Genomic DNA, 24,811 nt, shown 5'->3' with positions numbered 1-24,811 from the left:
TCCTCAAGCAAAAGAAGAATTCATGAGAAATAAAAGATCTTCTCTGAAGATTAGTTGATCTTTGAAAAGTACTTATTGGCCATCTATAGCAAACAAGCGTTCTGAAATCGATAGAGAAATTACACCATCCGTCCATGATGACCTCACTGGTCTCTAAAATGAGCCGGAGCAATGACTATGCATTTAAATGGGAACAGTTTACTCTTTACCTTCCCTTAGCAAAAAGAATCTCATACTCAGAAACGATTTCTGCTGGTGTACGGTAATAAAACTTTTCTCCCATTTGAGCCCCAAATGATGGAGAACTCCGAATTGGGGTACTTCCCTATTGTCACTCTTCCTGATGACTTTGCTGATTGTATGTTCTGCATTCACTGCTGACGGCATGGAGCTGCTTTTTCACAGAGAGCTAAGTCAACAGATCTGTCTCTAGGGGAAACTTAGTACCTAGGACAGAAACAAGTCTGACACATTCCAGGAGACCCCCAAGTATGGGACCCAAAGCAGACTCGTCAATTCTCTGTAATTCAGACCCCTTTGCGAGCTCCTAGGCAGCCTTGGAGTGGGTCCAAGGGGACACATTTTGCTAAAGATGGTGCCAGTGACCTGAGAAGAAGAGACAGGAAACACATGGGCTGAGTCAGGAGACTTAAGGGCACGTGACTTTGGCAAATGGCCCAGCCTCTCCTGGGTTTTCTCATCTGGAAGAAGCCTACCTCAGAGGGCGGCTAAGAGGCTCCAAGTGGGAAAGATTATGAGGGTGAGACTGCTTTGCAAACTGTAAAGAGCTATATGAGTACAAACATGCTCACATGTGTGGTCAGCACTCTTGATCTGGAGTGTGTTTCCTGTGCTGGGCGCTTGGTGCCTTACATGTATTAACTCCCTGCCACGGACTGAATCGTGCCCCCCAGATTTCACATGTTGAAGCCCTAACCCCCAGTGAGATGGTATTTGGAGATGGGGTCTTTGGGAATTAGCTAGGTTTAGCTGAGGTCCTGAGAGTGCCCTTATCAGAAGAGACTCCAGAGAGCTTGCTTCCTCTCTCGCTCTACTTTTAATTAAAAAAAGAAAAGAACCCCCATTGCTTCAAATCCTTGCCAACATTTGGTATCGTCCATGTTTTAAGACCAGAACTTTCTATATATCTTGCTCTGGCCATTAGAAAGTGGGAGGAGCTTTGTAAACTTGAAGAGTGTATTTGTGGGTGTTACCAAACCAAACTTGGTTCCGCTCACCTAGATGTGCAGCAAAGCCAATATATTGACACCGGGTTGTGGTGAAGGAAAGTACAGCATTTATTGCAGGGCCAAGCAAGGGGAATGGACAGCTCACGCTCAAAAGACCTGGACTCCCCACTGGCTTTTAGGGAAGGGTTTTTAAAGACAAAGTGAGAGGGAGGGTCTGGGGTACATGATCAACTCATGGACATCCTTGTAATTAGTTGGTGAGGCGGTAACAAGGTGATCTCAATTATCAGTTTTCTGGCTCCAGCCGGTCTGGCGTCTAAGTGCTGCTGGTGGTCCGAATGTAGTTAGCATCTTCCACCTGATGGGGGGGTTTTGTCTCTGCAAAACAACTCAAGGATATGGTTCAGGATATTATCTATAGTCCTTGAGGAGGAACTAAAGGTCCTTGACTCTGTTTTATGGCTAAACTATTATTATTTTGTCTTGTTTCACTGTTTTCCTTTGTTTCTGCATTTTTAAATTTCTCTGATTAAATCTGCTGTTTGGAACTTGAGGAAGACCTAGGAAGTTAAAGGTTTTTTACAAACAAGAGGTGGGGAACATGGCGGGAGTTTGTCACCAGGAAGGCCCCATAGTGTCCTGCTCGGTTTCATGGGCACTGTGGTTGGTGCACTACACAGAATCTAACTTAAATTATCCCCTCATAACAACCTGTTTAGAGGCTGGGAAAAGTGAAGAAACTTTGGAACTAGAAATCAAACCCAGGTTTTTCTGGCTCTGTTTTTTTTTTTTTTTTTTTCCTACCCTGGCTAGGACCAGTGGGAAAAAAGAGTGTTGATAAGGGAGATTGTAAGCAGATAGGGTAGGGGGTCCTGGAGAAAGGGAGCCAGGAATGGTTTTCTTGGTACAAGAGAACCCATTTTGGCCTATGCCCTTTTGTGATCTAAGCCTGGCCACAATGCTTGCCCTTGAGTAGGTCTCAGTAATTAATGATTTTAAGGGAACAAAGGAACGCAGGAACAGAGAAAAGGCAGTCGAATAGTGCAGTGATAAAGCAGAGTCCTAGTTTCTCCTCAAGGGGTATACATAATAATATATCCTTTTAAAAAATTTATCTCTTGTGGCTGAATGGCATGTGGGATCTTAGTTCCCCGACCAGGGAAGTCCCACCAATATATCTTAGAGTTCTGCGGGAAAAAGGTCCCTACCCAGGTGGAGGACAGAATGATGACGTTGACCCTCCCGACTTCAGTCAGCTTAGCCCCAATTCTGTGCTAATGGTCCTCTGCTCAAGCCCCTTCATTAATATGTATGTACCCTTAGCTTAAACCTTCCCCAGTTTTGCTGTTTGGGGAGACACTGCTTTGGGAAAGATCCCCAGTGTTCTCCTTCCTTGCTGCAAGTAATAATACATCCTTCTCTTTGTGATCTTTGACTTGGTTGTGTCTGTTGGCTCAACATCCACCAAGAGGTGAACCCAGCTTTCAGGGAACAAGATCTCTGTGCAGGAGACTATTGTCAACTCTTCCCATTGGTCAGAGCCCTCCAGGAAGCTCAGAAGATTCTGGTTCATGGTAGAATCCAGTGCTTCTGGCCCTGTAGGCTTGAGTGAACTGGGGGCAGGGCATAATGGGGGAAAGAAATCCTCCTTCAAATACTTCCTTCCTTCCACCTGCTAGAGGTCTCAGGAGATCACACTCTCAGGCTCATAAAAGGCCTAAAGTAAGAATTAGGGGCCCAAGGAGACCTTCAAAAGGTCTTATCTGTGGGACTTCCCTGGTTGTCCAGTGGCTAAGACTCTGCGCTCCCAATGCAAGGGGCCTGGGTTCTATCCCCAGTCATGGAACTAGATCCCACATGCATGCTGCAACTAAGGAGCTGGTGAGCCACAACTAAGGAGCCCGCCTGCTGCAACTAAGATCCCACACAACCAAATAAATAAATAAATATTAAAAAAAAGAAGGTAGAGAGAGGATTCGCTCTTATCAGTTGTCACTCTGTTGGGTTAACACCTGGGAGGAAGAACTAGCTGATGCCCAAACCGTCAGACTCCACTGTCAGCTACTAAAGAGCCCAGTAAATATCGACAAACCATCCATTAAAAATCTCTCCACCACCAGCCTAACTCCTCTGGATTTAGAAGCTGGCAGAAAGAGGTCAGTAGAAAATGAATTTACAAGTGTTTACAAAAGAGAGAGAAACAGATCAGATATTTCTTCAGGAAAGGGACTTTTTAAAGGACAGCCAGAAAAAGTGGGGGGGGGAGGGTTGTTTCTACTTTAGCCTTTTCCAGTACTTCCTTAATCAACCCTCTTTTTAAATTTTTTTGTAATAGTTTTATTGAGATATAACTGACATACCAAAATATTTACTCATTTAAAAGTGTACAATTCAATGTTTTTTTTTTTACTATGGTCATAGGGTACATATATATCCATCACCACAATCAATTTTAGAGCACTTTTATTACTCAAGGAGTCCCATACCTTTTAGCTATCACCTCCCAAATCTCCCATCTCCCTGTCTGCCCCCCCCAGCCTGAGACAATCACTAATCTACTTTCAATCTCTATAGATTTGCCTCTTCTGGACATTTCATATAAATGGGATCATATAATATGTGGTCTTTGTGACTGGCTTCTTTCACTTAGCATAAATGTTTTCAAGGCTTATCCATGCCGTAGTATGTACCAATATTTCATTCCTTTTTATAAATGAGTACCATTCTGTTATATGGGCATATGGCGTATTGTGTATCAATTTATCAGTGGATGGGCACTGGGTTCTACCCTTTGTTTATTGTGAATAATGCTGCAATGAACATCTGAATCCAAGTTTTTGTGAGGATATGTTTTTATCTCTTTTGGTTGTATACCTAGGCCTCTTTTCCAGAAGCTCAACAGGCAAACATCTTCTGCACATACAGGCCAAGGCCCTTCTGTACATTCTGAGAGCTATTCCCTGGTCCCAAACCTGGCAAGTTAAGCCAAAATTCTATTAACCTTCAAAGTCCATTTCATTCATTTATGAATTCACTCAGTGAACAAGTGTTCGTTCTCTACTAGGTGCCAAGCACGCTACTATGTGCTGGGGACGCAGAGGGAACAACACAGGCAAAATCCTGGTCCTCTTGGAGCTTAAGAACCAGTGAGAGCAAAGAGGGAAGTAACATAGATCCTGTGGCATGTTGCTTCCTCCACGAAGCACTCCTGGATCTCCCAGGAATGGTTCAATTCTACTCTAGTAGTACCTGTTTAGTTTTCTTTTGCTCTATTTCAAAAGGGATTTCTATATCTATAATGGCACCCATCCAAAATCCCGTAAAATTGAGAGAATGCATGAAAAGCACTTGGCACTCCTCTTGTCATGCTATAAAGAAGAGAGAGGGAGAGAGATTTATCATGATCATGGGCTTGTCCTCCTACTTTGTGCCTCTTCCGAGCACTATTATGGAATTCAAGAATGACTGATGTCATATGAAGGTGACTTGGCAAAACACTGACTTGCAGTCTGGAGTCCAAGGCTGGAGTCTCTTGATCCCCTGCTTACAACTGCTGTTGTAAGTTCCTTGGATATTCCACACACTTGAGGATGCAGCAACCATGTGTGGACTGAGTCTTTTTTCCTTCCACTCTTACCCCTAACTGGGACCAAACAGGTGCGACCACGTGTCCGGAGACTCTCTGAAGGGCCCTGGCATGCACAGGGACTGTGTCACAGCTCATGGCCAGGCATCTGCAGGATACAGCAGACATCCAGGGCCTCCTGGAGTTGGCCAGATCTACAGCTTTCTTACTACAGGAGCACCAGGATAAAATACCAGACTTTTCTGAGCCCGTTGAATAATACTGGGATCATACCAACCTCGCAAGATTGTCATGCGTGTTAGAAACATCCAGGGGACTTCCCTGGTGGCGCAGTGGTTAAGAATCCACCTGCCAATGTAGTGGACACAGGTTCTAGCCCTGGTCCGGGAAGATCCCACATGCCACGGAGCAGCTAAGCCCGTGCGCCACAACTACTGAGCCTGCGCTCTAGAGCCCGTGAGGCACAACTACTGAGCCTGCGTGCCACAACTAATGAAGCCCACGCGCCTAGAGCCCGTGCTCCACAACATGAGAAGCCACCGCAATGAGAAACCCTCACACTGCAATGAAGAGTAGCCCCCGCTCGCAGCAAGCAGAGAAAGCCCGCGCGCAGCAACGAAGACCCAACACAGCCCCAAAGTAAATAAATAAATAAATTTATTTTAAAAAAACATCCGGGGAATCATGGAACCAAGTGGGACTTGAGCCCCTCCATCAGCCTCCATAGGGACCCCCACCCCCAAGTAAACTTAAGGTACAACAGTGTGCTTGCTGTGTACGACCTCTTCAGGACCGGCCTCCTGGCAACCACTCTTCCAAACAGATTTTTGCCTCTCAGGTGCTTCTCTATAGAAATCCTGATGCAGCTCCTGAAATTAGTACTCAGTGGTAATTAACTACTACCTTTTTTTTTTCTTACATAGCTGGACGATCTGATAGGCACAGTCTCAGAATAGTAAAGCTAACAGCCTTTTAAGGCTCTTCTGGGAAGCCTGCTGTCTCGATAACCCCATCTCTGGCAGTTGTTTCTGGATCAACGAAATAAGAAACAGCTGTCCCCTCCCTTAAGTAGGAATTCGGGCTTTGGCTTTGATGCGCTGCGTCTCGGCCGGGTGGGCCCCGGGGAATCTCTCCAGGCGGGGTGAGGCCCCGAGGGCCGCCTCCAGCCCCCTTCCGCTCCGCACCGGTCCCAGCGCGCAGGGTGGAAGCCGGCGGCGCTCAGAACCCCTCTGCCCAGGCGGCTGGAGGCCCGGGAGCCGGGCGGGCGCGGCGGCGGGCCGCCGGCGGTCACGTGGTGAGTCAGCCGGGCGCGGGGCGGGGCGGGGCGCCGGCGGTCACGTGAGGAGTCAGTCGAGCGCGGGGCGGGGCCGGGCGCTCTACTTAGCGCGGGGGCGACCCTGAGGAGCTACAGCTGCTGCTCAGGCACCGGCACCATCACCAGCGCCGGCCGGGGGTGGTCTCAGGCTGCAGGCCCAGGCCCTCTGCGGCGGCAGCGGAGCGCGGTGAGTGAGTGCGTGCGGGCGGGTCGGGGGGATGGGGAGACCGGCGTCCCTGGCCGGCGGAAAGGGGGACCCTCGGGCAGTCGCAGCCGGGCGAGCCGGGGCGGCACGGCGTCCTCCCGGACGTCGTTGTGGTGAGAAAAGCAAAAATGAATCCCAGCGCGGGTAGCCGGTGCTCCTCCCCCATTCCCACTCCGGCTGGGAGGCTCGTGTTCCCCCCCCCGCAGCCCCCAGTCCCCGAGTCGTGTTCTGACCCCAGGCCGGGTCATTCAGACCCCACGGTCCGCCGTCTTAAGGGCCGGGGAGGGCCGGGCGGTGGGATCCGAGGGAGGAGCCTGCGAGGAAGAGCTTGGCCCGGGCCCCGCTGACTTCGGCGGCAGCTCGGCTCCCCAGCCCCTTTTGAGCTAATGGGCCTCAGTTTCCTCGGTAAATTGCTGGGATGATAATATTTACCTGCATCAGTTTTAGGTGTATTCTTTTTCTAAAGGGTTTGCCCGGGCAGTTTCTTGCACACAATCACACCCAAGTCCGGGGACTCCCCAGAAGACAGAAATTGGAAAACAGGAACCTGGAACTGGGTGGAGGAAGGTGGGAACCACAGAAAGAGTTAAATCCACAGATGGGAGGAGAAACTAAGCAGAGGGGGGGACAGGAGGCTGTAGGACCCGGGGTGCCAGCCCCGGGAGTGTGGGGGGAGGGAGAGGCTGGGCCCACCCCTGGTTTGCTAAGGAAGGGAGCCGGTCTGGGCCCAGGGTGCTGCGGGAGAGGCGAAGGCAGGGCAGAGCCCCGGGGGCATCGCCTGTCCCTCAGCTGATGACCGTGGAGGCCTCGGAGAGGGAGCGTTGTGGGGTGATCCGAGTTTGGGGGTCCGCCGGCTGTCCAGGTAGATGTGAATTGGATTTGTCTTCTTCGTGGGCCTCGGTCAACCCCTTCCCCCGGCACTGAGGAAGCCAGTAGGCTGGCACGGGGAGAAGGACAGTAGCTCAGGCTCCACATTCCCTCCCTCTGACCCAGGAGAGACTCGTACCCAGTGTGGGGAGGAGGGGTTCAAAGGGAGGCCTAGAACCTTTGGTTACCTTTGGAAAAACTGACCCTCAGGTGCCTCACTACAGGCGAATGCAGCTGAGGTGCGTTCATCTAATTGAATCTATAGATGCAGGGTGGTATGAGGAAGAGCCTTAGCAGGGCGTCTGCTTTGGTAAAGACTACTTTCCTTTTCTTTCGTAACATCCTTAACTTCCTGGAGGATTGTTTCTTGTTGGCACTGGGGATGGTGACTTAGCGCCTTTGAGCTTCATAGAGAAAGGGGCTGTGCTGCTCCCAACCTGTGTGGCTTTCCCAACGAGCTGAAGGCACCCTGGAGAATGGATTCACTCAAACCTTTGGGGGCATTTTTGTCCCAGAGCTGGGGTGCAGCCAAGTGGAAGGGTGCAGATCCCTTATCTGGGGGCGTCCCAGGCCCAGGGGAAGGCGACTTGCGCCAGACACAGCCCTGGCTCCACTTGAGCTCCCCTGCTGCTGGGTCTGGACAGCCTGTTTCTGAACTGGCCAGGCAGTGAGTGTGGAAGCCCTTTAGCTCCAGGAAGCACCTGCCTGTGTGCTGCCGATTCAGCAGCCTGAGCTGCGGCCCTCCTTGTAGATGGGCTCTTTCTTTCCCCAGCTGCCGGCCCTGGGAGTTGGAGTAGGACGTGGTATATATTTTAGGGCTAAGATACCTTGTGTTACCATTGGCAGCTGGATTGGGAAGTGAAGGAAGAGTGCTTTCAGGTGAGCCTTGGGATGTCTCTTGGGTGGTTTTCTTAAATGTGGTGATGAGATGGAGTTGTATTGAATATCCCTGTGCTCGGGAGAGAAGAACTGAAACGTTTCAGGGTGAGGACCCACAGTGTCTGCCGCCTGTTTTGGGCAGTTTAGCATAAGGAAAGCGTTGGAAATACGTGAGGCTGAACTATATGAAATGGTAGTTTTTGTACATCAAGGAGGATTGCAGTCAGGCACTTGGATATGGTTCAGCCTCACGTGTAGAGGTGGTCAGGATTGACGGTAAATTGACGAATCTAGTTGAAGCACACACAGGTGTGTGTTGGACTCACTGGGTTTTGGGAGGCTGTCGGCATTCCACCCCTCGTCCCGTGTCTTCATCTTTTTGGTTCACGCTCAGCGCACACTCCAGAGCTGCCTAAGCAAGGGTGCCTGGGAGATGACTCCCGAGTCCCTCCATGCCTGGTATGTTCACATCCCAACCTAGTTTGGGTAGGAGGGGGATCTAGGGATCAAACACCATTTAACATTTAGACTTCAGTCCCGTTTTAAAGCGCAGGCCTCATCCCCACCTGCTTTTTGCAGCACCCACAGCTTCTTATCTCAGAGGTGTGTGTGTGTGTGTGTGTGTGTGTGTGGTCTTAGAGTCAGTGTCTTCCCTGCTGGTCATGGCCCCGGTGGGCGTGTGTGTGTGTGTGTGTGTGTGTGTGGGCGGGCTTAGAGTCAGTGCCTTCCCTGCTGGTTATGGTCCCGGTGGGCGTGTGTGTGTGTGTGTGTGTGGTCTTAGAGTCAGTGTCTTCCCTGCTGGTCATGGCCCCGGTGGGCGTGTGTGTGTGTGTGTGTGTGTGTGGGCGGGCTTAGAGTCAGTGCCTTCCCTGCTGGTTATGGTCCCGGTGTGTGTGTGTGTGTGTGTGTGTGTGTGTGTGTGTGTGTGTGGTCTTAGAGTCAGTGCCTTCCCTGCTGGTTATGGTCCCGGTGGGCGTGTGTGTGTGTGTGTGTGTGTGTGTGTGTGTGGGGTCTTAGAGTCAGTGCCTTCCCTGCTGGTTATGGTCCCGGTGTGTGTGTGTGTGTGTGTGTGTGTGTGTGTGGTCTTAGAGTCAGTGACTTCCCTGCTGGTTATGGTCCCGGTGTGTGTGTGTGTGTGTGTGTGTGTGTGTGTGTGTGTGTGTGGTCTTAGAGTCAGTGCCTTCCCTGCTGGTTATGGTCCCGGTGTGTGTGTGTGTGTGTGTGTGTGTGTGTGTGTGGTCTTAGAGTCAGTGCCTTCCCTGCTGGTTATGGTCCCGGTGTGTGTGTGTGTGTGTGTGTGTGTGTGGTCTTAGAGTCAGTGCCTTCCCTGCTGGTTATGGTCCCGGTGTGTGTGTGGGTGTGGGTGTGGGTGTGGGTGGTCTTAGAGTCAGTGCCTTCCCTGCTGGTTATGGTCCCAGTGTGTGTGTGTGTGTGTGTGTGTGTGTGTGTGTGTGTGTGTGTGTGTGTGTGTGTGTGTGTGTGTGTGTGTGTGTGTGTGTGTGTGTGTGTGTGTGTGTGTGTGTGTGTGTGGTCTTAGAGTCAGTGCCTTCCCTGCTGGTCATGGCCCGGGTGGGCAGACAGCAGCTTCCAGCTTCTTCACTCTGCAAATCTGTTACTGGTGTCTGAGGGACCTTGTAACTCTTATCTGCTCTTCTCTTTATGATTCTCCTGCCTGGTTGGGTTTTTTTTTCTCCTTGTTCTTTTAATACTTTGTATCAATTTGTGAATAATGTTATTGAAATTAACATACTTTAATTATACTGCATGTGTCCTTTTTCCACTTGTGTCTGTGAGATTGATTTAGGTTAATACATAGCAGGTCCAGTTCATTCATCTTAAATGCACGGTGTATTTATTTCCCGAGGGACAGTTAGTTTTGCTTTTTCACTGTTCTCAGCACTGCAGTATCCTTGTGTCTGTCAGACACTTGCAAGAGTTCCTCTAGGGCAGAAGCAGAAGTCAGTAAGTTGCTGGGTCCTAAGGTGTGTGCACCTTCCATTTTTCTAGATACTGACAGTGCTGTCCAATGAGGTTTTACCAGCGTATATTCCCAGTGGCCTTGAGGGTTTTTGTCTCTCATATTTACCAACACCAGACATTATCGGACTTTAATTTCTGCCAGTCTGGTGCGTTTGAAATGCTGTCCTTGTTTTGATTTGCATGACTGGGAAGTCAAATTTAATTCTTTGCTCTAGGAAATCATTGATGAGGTTTTTCTATTTTTGTTGTTGATCAGTGATAGTTTGTGGGTTTTAATGTGTTTGTCCACAGCTAGAACTTAAGAAGGCTTCTTTTGATCCTAACCTAGGTATCTGGACTTGTCTGCAATTAGATAATATTTTCTGATTTTTTAACTTTGAGGATGCGTGTGGGTTTTGGGTACTGGAAGTCTGACTCTTCCACTTCACAGGTGAGAAAACTGAGGCATCTGCAAGTTTGTGACATGACAGGTGTCACGCAGATAATTGTGGAGGAATCTCTACAATTCGATCTCTTGGCAGTTCTGTCCCTACCCAGGTACACCATCCAGAGCTTGCTTTGGGTCTTTTCTTAAGCTTCAGTTCCCCTCACCTGGGAAACAAAAACCTTAATCAAGACCAGAGGCCCTTTTCCATCACTACCATCTTATGAATGCTGGGTGCTGGGAAGGATGGTGCCTGCAGTCTTGACTGTATTACCTGTCTCTACGGGGCAAATCACTCACTTAGTCTGGTCATCAAGATAACCTAGAGTTACCAGCACGGATGCGGCAAGGAGGATGGGACAGATACCATCTAGATAGTGAACTGATCCAGTATAGAGCAGTGTGAAACCAGCTACTCTGCCGAGAGACCCAGCGGGGCTGAGCTTCTCCGTGACCCCCTGACCTGCTGACCTGGACTGGGGCAGGATGTGCTCACTGGAACAAACCAGTCACATGGCCTCTGGGCTTGCGCAAGACCTGGGAAGGCGATGCTGCCCAAGGGGTTCAGCTGCTCCAGGGTACAGGCCTTGTCACACATCAGCTGGGAGCCATCAGCCCCCCCTTCTCCAAATACTTAGCCCTGCAGGTATTTGGGGGGTACTTTGTTCTGGTGGTCAAGATAGCAGGATAAACCATCATCTGAGTAGGGAGATCCTGATTTTTCTTCCACACTGGGATACAGCCGAGAATAAAAGAATTACCGTGCGATGGCAGGCGTTAACTGGCCTGTGCACAGGGAGCTGTATGTTCGCGCTGCTGGCGCTGGTGCGTGAGGGATTGTTTTCTGGTGGCAGTAGGGCTGTCCACACCCAGCCAGGCTGCAGGGAAGATGTCTCCTTCCATCTCCCAGCAGCCTGGTGAGGGGAATGTATCTTCCCAGGGCCCCAGGGGAGGAAACCCAGACCAAGCTGGAGAGGCGAGGCCTTTCTGTTGCTTGTTCTTGTGTCTGCCAATCCCCCCCAGCAGTGCCCAGCCAGCAGGGAGATGCACTCCAGCCTGGGATTGAATTAGGGAGCTGCTGTGTTCGCGCAGGCTGGAGAGGCATGGCACACTCATCTCATTGGAATCTCCAGGGATTTCTGAAAACTTTCATGAAGTAGCCCCAAGGTCCTTCAGGATCCAGGCAGCACGCCCGTTTTAGAAGCTGAGACACAGGGATGAAGCACCTCTTCAGCATCACACTAAGTCAGGGTCGGCGTCGGGGAGCAATCCAGCAAGCAAAAGCCTCCAGAACTTTGCCCAAATGGTCATGTTTCTCAAAACTACAAAATGTTTTGACCGCTGAGGGCCTTCTTGGGGGATCCATGGTTTTAGGCCTAGGAGAGTAACTTTCTAAGTGTGCAGGTTATGAGCTGCTGTGGATGACCTTAAGCAGTGTCCCATTTGTGGGCAGTGTAGCCGCGCGGTTTCCAGGCACCATGGGAGAGCAGCTCGAGGAGGCCTCCCTGCTGAGCCTGGTGGGAATCAGTCACTTATTTCAGGCAGACAACCGGCAGACGGGGAGCAGGGGAGTCCCTGTGAGTGTCCGAAAGGGTTCAGGTGCCGGAGGCAGGTGGGGCCTTCTCGCAGCTCCTGGAGCCTGCAGTGACGCGCTGGGTGCCTTTTCTGGGCCACACAGCGCTTGCTTGGGCGCATTTAGCTGCGGGGAGCCGGGCTGTAGGGGCTGGAGAGCCAGCGATGCCTGGCCATCTGTCTCCTTAAAGCTGTGAGGATGAAGACTGGCAGCTGTTTTTGTTTGGTTTTGGTTTTGATTTAAAGATTATAAGCCAGAAAGCAGCTTCACATGTTTCCATTAGGAACCAAGACGTAAAACAGAAAGACCACGTCAAGGCTGTGCTTCGGACTCAAGGAGAGGTCCTGGGTGTCCTTCGGGTCGATCAGAGCACATCTGAGGTCGGGTCGCTTGTACCGCTCCAACATGGAGGTGTAAGTGGGCGGCTGACATGGAGGGGAAGCGCAGGCCTGCCTGCTTCTGTGTGGGTGCGCTGAAATGGCCCAGGCTCCCGGAGCCAGTGCCGCGGTGACAGCAAGGGGCAAGAGCAGCCTTTGTGGAAGAGAAACACAAGCTGTAGCAAGGTCCCACTGAACCTTCACAACCCTCCAGCCCTTCCACCTTCCCCCCGCCTAGAGCCACTTTGCTGACATGTAAGAAACAACCTTAATTTGTGGCTATTGGCAAAATGAAGGCACTCAGTTCTTTAGAGCCAACAGTGAAAGGGGTCAGCAGTATTTAAGCGGCAGCAGTGGGTAAGGGAGAGCAGAGGACCTGATGAAAGACTGTGGCTGGACATGCATCCATCTTCTTCTGGATTAGTCAGAAGATTGCAGCTGGCTGATTTGGAAATTTCAGGTACATGTCCTGTCTCCTTAGATCAGATTTAGAAACCAGTCTACAGAGGATTCTTAACTGTGTAGGAAGGCTGTTTTAAAAATCAAGCTTGCCGTATGATTATCTCAAAACATGCAGAGAAAGCTTTGGACAAAATTCAACACCCATTTATGATAAAAGCCCTGCAGAAGTAGGCATAGGGGGAACTTTATACAACATTAAAAAAGGACATATATAACAAACCCACAGCCAATATCGTCCACAATGGTGAAAAAATGAAACCATTTGCACTAAGATCAGGAACAAGACAAGGTTGCCCACTCCCACCAATCTTTTTTTTTATATGGCGTTTTTTTTACATCTTTATTGCAGTATAATTGCTTTACAATGGTGTGTTAGTTTCTGCTTCACAACAAAATGAATCAGTTATATATATATATTTATATATATATATATATATGTTCCCATATCTCTTCCCGCTTGCGTCTCCCTCCCTCCCACCCTCCCTATCCCACCCCTCGAGGCGGTCACCAAGTACCGAGCTGATCTCCCTGTGCTATGCGGCTGCTTCCCACTAGCTATCTACCTTACGTTTGGTAGTGTGTATGTGTCCATGCCTCTCTCTCACTTTGTCACAGCTTACCCTTCCCCCTCCCCACATCAAGTCCATTCTCTAGGAGGTCTGTGTCTTTATTCCTGTCTTACCGCTAGGTTCTTCATGACCTTTTTTTTCCCCCTGAAATTCCATATATATGTGTTAGCATACGGTATTTGTCTTTCTCTTTCTGACTTACTTCACTCTGTATGACAGACTCTAGGTCTATCCAGCTCATTACAAACAGCTCAGTTTCGTTTCTTTTTATGCCTGAGTAATATTCCATTGTATATATGTGCCACATCTTCTTTATCCATTCATCCGATGATGGACACTTAGGTTGTTTCCATCTCCGGGCTATTGTAAATAGAGCTGCAGTGAACGTTTTGGCACATGACTCTTTTTGAATTATGGTTTTCTCAGGGTATATGCCCAGTACTGGGATTGCTGGGTCATATGGTAGTTCTATTTGTAGTTTTTAAAGGAACCTCCATACCGTTCTCCACGGTGGCTGTATCAATTTACATTCCCACCAGCAGTGCAAGAGGGTTCCCTTCTCTCCCCACCCTCTCCAGCGTTTATTGTGTCTAGATTTTTTGATGATGGCCATTCTGACTGGTGTGAGATGATATCTCATTGTAGTTTTGATTTGCATTTCTCTAATGATTAAGGATGTTGAGCATTCTTTCATGTGTTTGTTGGCAGTCTGTATATCTTCTTTGGAGAAATGTCTATTTAGGTCCTCTGCCCATTTTTGGAGTGGGTTGATTGGTTTTTTGTTATTGAGCTGCATGAGCTGCTTATACATTTTGGAGGGTAATCCTTTGTCAGTTGCTTCATTTGCAAATATTTTCTCCCATTCTGAGGGTTGTCTTTTGGTCTTGGTTACGGTTTCCTTTGCTGTGCAAAAGCTTTGAAGTTTCATTCGGTCCCATTTGTTTATTATTGTTTATATTTCCATTTCTCTAGGAGGTGGGTCAAAAAGGATCCTGCTGTGATTTATGTCATAGAGTGTCCTGCCTATGTTTTCCTCTAAGAGTTTGATGGTTTCTGGCCTTACGTTTAGGCCTTTAATCCATTTTGCGCTTATTTTTGTGTATGGTGTTAGGGAGTGATGTAATCTCATACTTTTACACGTACCTGTCCAGTTTTCCCAGCACCACTTACTGAAGAGGCTGTCCTTTCTCCCCTGTACATTCCTGCCTCCTTTATTAAAAGTAAGGTGACCATATGTGCGTGGGTTTATGTCTGGGCTTTCTATCCTGTTCCTTTGATCTGTCTTTCTGTTTTTGTGCCAGTACCATACTGTCGTGATTACGGTAGCTTTGTAGTATAGTCTGAAGTCAGGGAGCCTGATTCCTCCTGCTCCGTTTTTCGTTCTCAAGATTGCTTTGGCTGTTCGGGGTCTTTTGTGTTTCCATACAAATTGTGAAATTTTTTGTTCTGGTTCTGCGAAAAATGCCAGTGGTAGTTTGATAGGGATCGCATTGAAGCTGTAGATTGCTTTGGGTAGTAGAGTCATTTTCACCATGTTGATTCTTCCAATCCAAGAACATGGTATATCTCTCCATCTGTTTGTATCATCTTTAATTTCTTTCATCAGTGTCTTATAATTTTCTGCATACAGGTCTTTTGTCTCCTCAGGTAGGTTTATTCCTAGATATCTTATCCTTTTTGTTTCCTTGATTTCACCGTCAGATTTTTTGTCATTAGTGTATAGGAATGCCAGAGGTTTCTGTGCATTAATTTTGTATCCTGCTACTTTACCAAATTCATTGATTAGCTCTAGTGGTTTTCTGGTAGCATCTTTAGGGTTCTCTATGTATAGTATCATGTCATCTGCAGAAAGTGACAGCTTTACTTGTTCTTTCCCGATTTGGATTCCTTTTATTTCCTTTTTTCTCTGATTGCTGTGGCTAAAACTTCCAAAAACTATGCTGAATAAGCGTGGTGAGAGTGGGCAAAGTTGTCTTGTTCCTGATCTTGGTGGAAATGCTTTGAGGTTTTCACCGTTGAGGACGATGTTGGCTGTGGGTTTGTCATATATGGCCTTTATTATGTTGAGGAAAGTTCCCTCTGTGCCTACTTTCTGCAGGGTTTTTATCATAAGTGGGTGTTGAATTTTGTCGAAAGCTTTCTGTGCCTCTGTTGAGATGATCATATGGTTTTCCTCCTTCAGTTTGTTAATACGGTGTATCACGTTGATTGATTTGCGTGTATTGAAGAATCCTTGCATTCCTGGAATAAACCCCACTTGGTCATGGTGTATGATCCTTTTAATGTGCTGTTGGATTCTGTTTGCTAGTATTTTGCTGAGGACTTTTGCATCTGCGTTCATCAGTGATAGTGGCCTGTAGTTTTCTTTCTTTGTGACATCCTTGTCTGGTTGTGGTATCAAGGTGATAGTGGCCTCGTAGAATGAGTTTGGGCCTCTTTCTCCCTCTGCTATATTTTGGAAGAGTTTGAGAAGGATAGGTGTTAGGTCTTCTCTGAATGTTTTATAGAATTCGCCTTTGAAGCACTCTCGTCCTGGGCTTTTGTTTGTTGGAAGATTTTTAATCACAGTTTCAGTTTCAGTGCTTGTGATTGGTCTGTTCATATTTTCTATTTCTTCTTGATTCAGTGTTGGCAGTTTGTGCATTTCTAAGAATTTGTCTATTTCTTCCACTTTGTCCATTTTATTGGTATAGAGTTGCTTGTAGTAATCTTTCATGATCTTTTGTTTTTCTGCAGTGTCCGTTTTCACTTCTGCTTTTTCATTTCAAATTCTGTTGATTTGAGTCTTCTCCCTTTTTTTCTTGATGATTCTGGCTAATGGTTTATTTTGTTTATCTTCTTAAATAGTCAGCTTTTAGTTTTATTGATCTTTGCTATCATTTCCTTCATTTGTTTTTCATTTATTTCTGATCTGATTTTTATTTATTTTTTCCTTCTGCTACTCTTGGGGGTTTTTTGTTTTTCTTTCTCTACTTGCTTTAGTTGCAAGTTTAGGTTGTTATTCGAAATGTTTCCTGTTTCTTAAGGTGGGATTGTTTTGCTATAAACTTCCCTCTTAGAACTGCTTTTGCTGCATTCCATCGGTTTTGGGTCGTCCTGTCTCCTTTGTCATTTGTTTCTAGGTATTTTTTTTATTTCCTCTTTGATTTCTTCAGTGATCACTTTGTTATCATGTAGTGTATTGTTTAACTTCCATGTGTTTGTGTTTTCTATAGATCTTTTCCTGTAATTGATATCTAGTCTCATAGCGTTGTGGTCGCAAAAGATACTTGATACAATTTCAATTTTCTTAAATTTACGAAGGCTTGATTTGTGACCCAAGATATTTATCCTGGAGAATGTTCCATGAGCACTTGAGTGAAATGTGTATTTTGTTGTTTTTGGGTGGAATGTCCTAAAAATATCAATTAAGTCTATCTTGTGTAATGTATCATATAAAGGTTGTGTTTCCTTATTTAGTTTCTGTTTGAGTGATCTGTCCATTGGTGAAAGTGGGGTGTTAAAGTCCCCTACTATGAATGTGTTACTGTCAATCTCTGTTTTTTAGGCTGTTAGTATTTGCCTTATGTATTCAGGTGCTCCTATGTTGGGGGCATAAATATTTACAATTGTTATGTCTTCTTCTTGGCTCGATCCCTTGATCATTATGTAGTGTCCTTCTTTGTCTCTTCTAATAGTTTTTATTTTAAAGTCCATTGTGTCTGATATGAGAATTGCTACTCCAGCTTTCTTTTGGTTTCCATTTGCATGGAATATCTTTTTCCATCCCCTTACTTTCAGTCTGTATGTGTCTCTGGGTCTGAAGTGGGTCTCTTGTAGACAGCATATATATGGGTCTTGTTTTTGTATCCATTCAGCCAATCTGTGTCTTTTGGTGGGAGCATTTAGTCCATTTACATTTAAGGTAATTATCGATATGTATGTTCCTATTCCCATTTTGTAAATTGTTTTGGGTTCGTTATTATAGGTCTTTTCCTTCTCTTGTGTTTCTTGCCTAGAGAAGTTCCTTTAGCATTTGTTGTAAAGCTGGTTTGGCAGTGCTGATCTCTCTCAGCTTTTGCTTGTCTGTAAAGGTTTTAATTTCTCCATCTAATCTGAATGAGATCCTTGTTGGGTAGGGTAATCTTGGTTGCAGGTTTTTGTCCTTCATCACTTTCAATATGTCCTGCCAGTTCCTTGTGGCTTGCAGAGTTTCTGCTGAAAGATCAGCTGTTAACCTTATGGGGATTCCCTTGTGTGTTATTTGTTGTTTTTCCCTTGCTGCTTTTAATATGTTTTCTTTGTATTTAATTTTTGACAGTTTGATTAATATGTGTCTTGGCGTATTTCTTCTTGGATTTATCCTGTATGGGACTCTCTGTCCTTCCTGGACTTGATTAACTATTTCCTTTCCCATAGTAGGGAAGTTTTGCACTATAATCTCGCCAGATATTTTCTCAGTCTCTTGCTTTTTCTCTTCTTTTTTGGAACCCCTATAATTCGAATGTTGGTGCGTTTAATGTTGTCCCAGAGGTCTCTGAGACTGTCCTCAGTTCTTTTCATTCTTTTTTCTTTATTCTGCTCTGCAGTAGTTATTTCCACTATTTTGTCTTCCAGGTCACTTATCCGTTCTTCTGCCTCAGTTATTCTGCTATTGATCCCATGTAGAGTATTTTTAATTTCATTTACTGTGTTGTTCATCGTTGCTTGTTTCATCTTTAGTTCTAGGTCCTTGTTAAATGTTTCTTGCATTTTGTCTATTTCCAAGATTTTGGATCATCTTTACTATCATTATTCTGAATTCTTTTTCAGGTAGACTGCGTATTTCCTCTTCATTTGTTAGGTCTGGTGGGTTTTTATCTTGCTCCTTCATCTGTTGTGTGTTTTTCTGTCTTCTCATTTTGCTTATCTTACTGTGTTTGGGGTCTCCTTTTTGCAGGCTGCAGGTTCGTCGTTCCCGTTGTTTTTGGTGTCTGTCCCCAGTGGCTAAGGTTGGTTCAGTGGGTTGTGTAGGCTTCCTGGTGGATGGGACTAGTGCCTGTGTTCTGGTGGATGAGGCTGGATCTTGTCTTTCTGGTGGGCAGGTCCACATATGGTGGTGTGTTTGGGGGTGTCTGTGGACTTATTACGATTTTAGGCAGGCTCTCTGCTAACATGTGCGGTTGTGTTCCTGTTTTGCTAGTTGTTTGGCATAGGGTGTCCAGCACTGTAGCTTGCTGGTCGTTGAGTGAAGCTGGGTGCTGGTGTTGAGATGGATATCTGTGGGAGATTTTTGCCATTTGATATTATGTGGAGCTGGGAGGTCTCTTGTGGACCAGTGTCCTGAAGTTGGCTCTCCCACCTCAGAGGCACAGCACTGACTCCTGGCTGCTGCACCAAGAGACTTTCATCCACATGGCTCAGAATAAGAGGGAGAAAAAGTAGGAAAACAGAATTAGTAGAAGTAGAAAGAAAAAAAGGAAGGAAGGAAGAAAGGAAAGAAGGAAGAAAGGAAGGAAAGGAAGGAGGAAGGAAGGAAAGGAGGGAGGGAGGGACAGAGGGAGGAAGGAAAGAAGGAAGGAGTTAAGGAAGGAAAGAAGAAAGGAAAAAGATAAAGTAAAATTAAATAAAATATAAAGTTATTAAAATAAATGAATAGTTATTAAGGAAAAAATTAAAAACAAAAAACGGACGGGTAGAACCCTAGCAAATGGTGGAAGCAAAGCTATACAGACAAAATCTCACACAGAAGCATACACATACACACTCACAAAAAGAAGAAAAGGGCAAAAAATCATAAATCTTCCTCTCAGAGTCCACCTCCTTAATTTGGGATGATTCGTTGTCTATTCATGTATTCCATAGTTGAAGGGTACTTCAAGTTGATTGTGGAGCTTTAATCCGCTGCTTCTGAGGCTGCTGGGAGAGATTTCCCTTCCTCTTCTTTGTTCTCACAGCTCCCAGGGGCTCAGCTTTGGATTTGGCCCCGCCTCTGTGTGTAGGTCGCCAGAGGGCGTCTGTTCTTCGCTCAGACAGGGCGGGTTTAAAGGAGCCGCTGATTCGGGGCCTCTGGCTCACTCAGGCCTGGGGCAAGGAGGGGTACGGTTGCTGGGTGAGCCTGTGGTGGCAGAGGCCGGAGTGACGTTACACCAGCCTGAGGCGCGCTGTGCGTTCTCCCTGGGAAGTTGTCTCTGCATCCTGGGACCCTGGCAGTGGCGGGCTGCACAGGCTCCCGGGAGGGGAGGTGTGGAGAGTGACCTGTGTTCGCACACAGATTTCTTGGTGGCGGCTGCAGCAGCCTTAGCGTCTCCTGCCCGTCTCTGGGGTCCGCGCTTTTAGCCGCGGCTCGCACCCGTCTGTGGCGCTCCTTTAAGCGGCGCTCTTAATCCCCTCTCCTCACGCACCAGGAAACAAAGAGGGAAGAAAAAGTCTCTTGCCTCTTCGGCAGCTCCAGACGTTTTCCCGGACTCCGTTCCGGCTAGCCGTGGTGCACTAGCCCCTTCAGGCTGTGTTCACGCCGCCAACCGCAGTCCTCTCCCTGCCGTCCGAAGCCGAGCCTCAGCTTGCAGCCCCGCCTGCCACGGTGGGTGAGCAGACAAGCCTCTCGGCCTGGTGAGTGCCGGTCGGCACAGATCCTCTGTGTGGGAATCTCCCCGCGTTGCCCTCCGCACCCCTGTTGCTGCGCTCTCCTCCGCGGCTCCGAAGCTCCCCCCCTCCGCTACCCGCAGTCTACGCCTGTGAAGGAGCTTCCTAGTGTGTGGAAACCTTTCCTCCTTAACAGCTCCCTCCCACTGGTGCAGGTCCTGTCCCTATTCTTTTGTCTCTGTTTTTTACTTTTTCTTTTGCCCTACCCAGGTACATGGGGAGCTTCTTGCCTTTTGGGAGGTCTGAGGTCTTCTGCCAGCGCTCAGTAGGTGTTCTGTAGGAGTTGTTCCCCATGTAGATGTATTTCTGGTGTATCTGTGGGAAGGAAGGTGGTCTCCGCGTCTTACTCTTCTGCCATCTTCCCCTCCCTCACCATTCTTATTCAACATAGTTTTGGAAGTTTTAGCCACAGCAATCAGAGAAGACAAGGAAATAAAAGGAATCCAAATCGGAAAAGAAATAAAGCTGTCACTGTCTGCAGATGACATGATAATATACATAGAGAATCCTAAAGATGCTACCAGAAAACTACTAGAGCTAATCAATGAATTTGGTAAAGTAGCAGGTTGCAAAATTAATGCACAGAAATGTCTGGCATTCTTATACAATAATGATGAAAAATCTGAAAGTAAAATCAAGAAAACACTCCTATTTACCATTGCAACAATAAGAATAAAATATTTAGGAATAAATCTACCTAAGGAGACAAAAGACATGTATGCAGAAAATTATAAGAAACTGATGAAAGAAATTAAAGATTATACAAATAGATGGAGAGATATACATGTTCTTGGATTGGAAGAATCAACATTGTGAAAATGACTCTACTACCCAAAGCAATCTACAGCTTCAATGCAATCCCTATCAAACTACCACTGGCATTTTTCGCAGAACTAGAACAAAAAATTTCACAATTTGTATGGAAACACAAAAGACCCCGAATAGCGAAAGCAATCTTGAGAACGAAAAACGGAGCTGGAGGAATCATGCTCTCTGACTTCAGACTACACTACAAAGCTACAGTAATGAAGACAGTATGGTACTGGCACAAAAACAGAAAGATCAGTGGAACAGGATAGAAAGCCCAGAGATAAACCCTCGCACATATGGTCACTTTATCTTTGATAAAGGATGCAGGAATGTACAGTGGAGAAAGGACAGCGTTTTCAATAATTGGTGCTGGGTAAACTGGACAGGTACATGTGAAAGTATGAGATTAGATCACTCCCTAACACCATACACAAAAATAAGCTCAAAATAGATTAAAGCCCTAAATGTAAGGCCAGAAACCATCAAACCCTTAGAGGAAAACATAGGCAGAACACTCTATGACATAAATCACAGCAAGATCCTTTTTGACCCACCTCCTAGAAAAATAGAAATAAAACCAAAAATAAACAAATGGGACCTAATGAAACTTCACAGCTTTTGCACAGCAAAGGAAACCATAAACAAGACCAAAAGACAACCCTCAGAATGGGAGAAAATATTTGCAAATGAAGCAACTGACAAAGGATTAACCTCCAAAATGTATAAGCAGCTCATGCAGCTCAATAACAAAAAACCAATCAACCCACTCCAAAAATGGGCAGAGGACCTAAATAGACATTTCTCCAAAGAAGATATACAGACTGCCAACAAACACATGAAAGAATGCTCAACATCCTTAATCATCAGAGAAATGCAAATCAAAACTACAATGAGATATCATCTCACACCAGTCAGAATGGCCATCATCAAAAAATCTAGACACAATAAACGCTGGAGAGGGTGGGGAGAGAAGGGAACCCTCTTGCACTGCTGGTGGGAATGTGAATTGGTACAGCCACTATGGAGAACAGTATGGAGGTTCCTTAAAAAACTACAAATAGAACTACCATATGACCCAGCAATGCCACTACTGGGCATATACCCTGAGAAAACCATAATTCAAAGATTGTCATGTATCAAAATGTTTATTGCAGCTCTACTTACGGTAGCACAGAGATGGAAACAATCTAAGTGTTCATCATTGGATGAATGGATAAAGAAGATGTGGCACATATATACAATGAAATATTACTCAGGCATAAAAAGAAACGAAATTGAGTTATTTGTAATGAGGTAGATAGACCTAGAATCTGTCATACAGAATGAAGTAAATCAGAAAAAGAAAGATAAATACTGTATGCCCACACATATATGTGGAATTTAAGAAAAAGAATGTCACGAAGAACCTAGGTGTGAGACAGGAATAAAGACACAGACCTACTAGAGAATGGACTTGAGGATATGGGGAGGGGGAAGGGTAAGCTGTGACAAAGCGAGAGAGAGGCATGGACATATATACACTACCAAACGTAAGGTAGATAGCTAGTGGGAAGCAGCCGCATAGCAGAGGGAGATCAGCTCTGTGCTTTGTGAGCATCTAGAGGGGTGGGATAGGGAGGGTGAGAGGGAGGGAGACGCAAGAGGGAAGAGATATGGGAACATATATGTATGTATAAGTGATTCACTTTGTTATAAAGCAGAAACTAGCACACTATTGTAAAGCAATTATACTCTAATAGAGATGTAAAAAAAAAAAAAAAAAGCTTGGCTGTGTGTCCCTGGGATGTCAGGATGCCTGTGTTCATTTCCCTCCTTCCTGAGCCCCAAGGCCCATGGTGGTCCCAGGACTGGATTCAGCGTTGTGTGGGGAGCAGCTCTGTTCTTAGGGGAGGCTCACAGCGTCACCTGGACGCAGGCCCTAGTTTGCCCAGGACAACATTCTGCGGAGCTCGAGCGGAATGTGCTTTCATATAAACAGTCAAGTGCTCTAAGGATTTGGAGTGGAAAGAAGTGACAGAGCTCCCCCCCCCCTTTTTTTTTTTTGCTCTCACTGTTGTGGCCTCTCCCGTTGCGGAGCACAGGCTCTGGACACGCAGGCTCAGCGGCCATGGCTCACGGGCCCCGCCGCTCCACGGCATGTGGGATCCTCCCGGACTGGGGCACGAAGCCGTGTCCCCTGCATCGGCAGGCGGGCTCTCGACCACTGTGCCACCAGGGAAGCCCGAAAGCCCCTTTTTTAAAGCCAGAGAGTAGCTTGGAAAAGGGCCAGGGGGTGTAATGGATCCCAAGGTCTTCCCAGGAAGTAAGCTGACTGAGGGCTGCAAGTCACATCTGCCCACAGCCGCCCTTCCTCCTGTCCACACCCTGATGGGGATCTGGTGACTTGCAGGTGTCCTAATCCTGTTTGGGGCCCTCTTCCCTCACAGTAAGGACTTTCTGTTCTTTCTCTCTGGTTTTTAAGGGGAGAAGAACCGCCACAGAATTGAGAAAAGGGAAGTGTTTGTTCAAAAGAGGGGAAGTGGAAGCTGGTGGTGTTTCATGCTGAGACCACGAGTGGGATCGTGACTGGCTTTGTAACAGCATAGCTCATGCTTTAAACCATTTGTACTTAGTTTGTCCTGTTTCAGGATGCATGTGGATGTGGACAGAAAGCAAGAGGTGGTGTTCACTGGAATGCAGGGGCATCTGTCTGTCCCCACAGGAGGAGAAATCTGATTCCGTATTCTCTGGCATCTCAGCAACCTCTGGACCCTTAGAAGGAGAGGTCCGTTGGGAGATTGATTGGAGTTAAAATCTCAGCTTTAATTGGGGCGCTTTGTGATGTGGAGGTACTTTGGGCGGGTTTGAGTGAACTGGACTTGTCTGGCATGGACTGCAAGTGGGGAGAGGAGAGGAGACAGGGAGGAGGAGAAGGGTGGGGCCTCTGCTGCCTTCTGACTCGCAGGCACCCTCCTTTCACTCTGGACTTCCACCCGGGGACACGAGTGCTCACCAGCTCCATTTCACAGGTGGTGAGACTGAGGCTCAGTGAAGGCGGGTACACAGTTGGGAAGTTAGCGGAATCCAGCCCCACTCTCATCCTCTCCAGCGGCTCCGGCGGCTGTTGACCACTTGAACTCCAGCCCAGATGCTCTCCTGTGATGCTGTGGCCCCGGCGGGCGGGCTGCGGCTGCAGGGAAGGCCCCATGACCAGACTGGAGTGGTGATTCATACTGCACCCTGACCCCAGGCTCACGGGCCCGGTTCTCACTGAGGCCAGGGATGAGCAGGGAGAACAGTTGGCAGGAGCCGTGGAGCAGGAAAGGAGGGTGGACCGTGGGGCAGTTGTCAGCACGGCAACTGAGAACCAAATGGGAGCTGCCCACGTTCCCCGCCCCCGCGAAACCAGAGAATCCTTTCGTCTTTTTTTTTGGCTGTCCCACGCAGCTTGCGGGATACCAGTTCCCGGACCAGGGGTGGCCAGGGATCGAACCCAGGCCCTCGGCAGTGAAAGCGCCAAGAGCTAACCACCGGACCGCCAGGGAATTCTAGAAACCAGAGATCTGTGCAGTCCGGTTGCGTGGAGGGGTCCCACGCTCCACGTGAGCGGCCGGCTAAGTCCGCAGGGGGCCCTGGGGACGCTCCTGTTTGACACACGGGGAGTGTTCTGCGCGGATGGCCTCTGATTTCCTGAGGACCCTGCCATGTTCCTGACACCTGGACAGGTAGTGGTGAGAGCCTAGGGTGGCGACCCTTCCAGGTGCGATTCTGACGGGCCCATCAGCCAGGCCTCCCCCTGCCTGGTGGGTCCAGACGCCCTCTTGTGGGGAGCACACTTCCCATCTTGGGGCAGTGTTAAGATGCCAGGGGTAAGTCAGGGTGTCGATATAAAGGAACCCTCTGCTTTGCGTCTCTGCCCAGAAGACTTTTAAAACAGGCCCCGGACAGCTCTGTCGCCCCTCCTGCCACACGCGGACACGGCAAGACGTTTC

At 47.4% G+C, this 24,811-nt stretch overlaps 1 protein-coding gene across 2 annotated transcripts in view; it reads left to right on the top strand.

Annotated features, from left to right (window-relative positions):
- Positions 1-6,144: 6,144 nt before the first annotated feature.
- Positions 6,145-24,811, top strand: part of CTSB (cathepsin B) — a 29,852-nt gene continuing 11,185 nt past the window's right edge. Inside the window, exon 1 of one of the 2 annotated variants that reach the window (XR_009519942.1) lies at positions 6,145-6,278. The gene's annotated coding sequence lies outside the window, so the exon portion shown is untranslated. The remainder of the gene's footprint in view (positions 6,279-24,811) is intronic. The other variant, XM_060015273.1, reaches the window with a different exon arrangement.

The sequence above is a fragment of the Delphinus delphis genome, chromosome 6 (genome assembly GCF_949987515.2).
Source record: "Delphinus delphis chromosome 6, mDelDel1.2, whole genome shotgun sequence".
NCBI lineage: Eukaryota > Metazoa > Chordata > Mammalia > Artiodactyla > Delphinidae > Delphinus > Delphinus delphis.
Note: the sequence above shows the minus strand (reverse complement) of the source record. Positions and strands in the feature narration are given on the sequence as shown.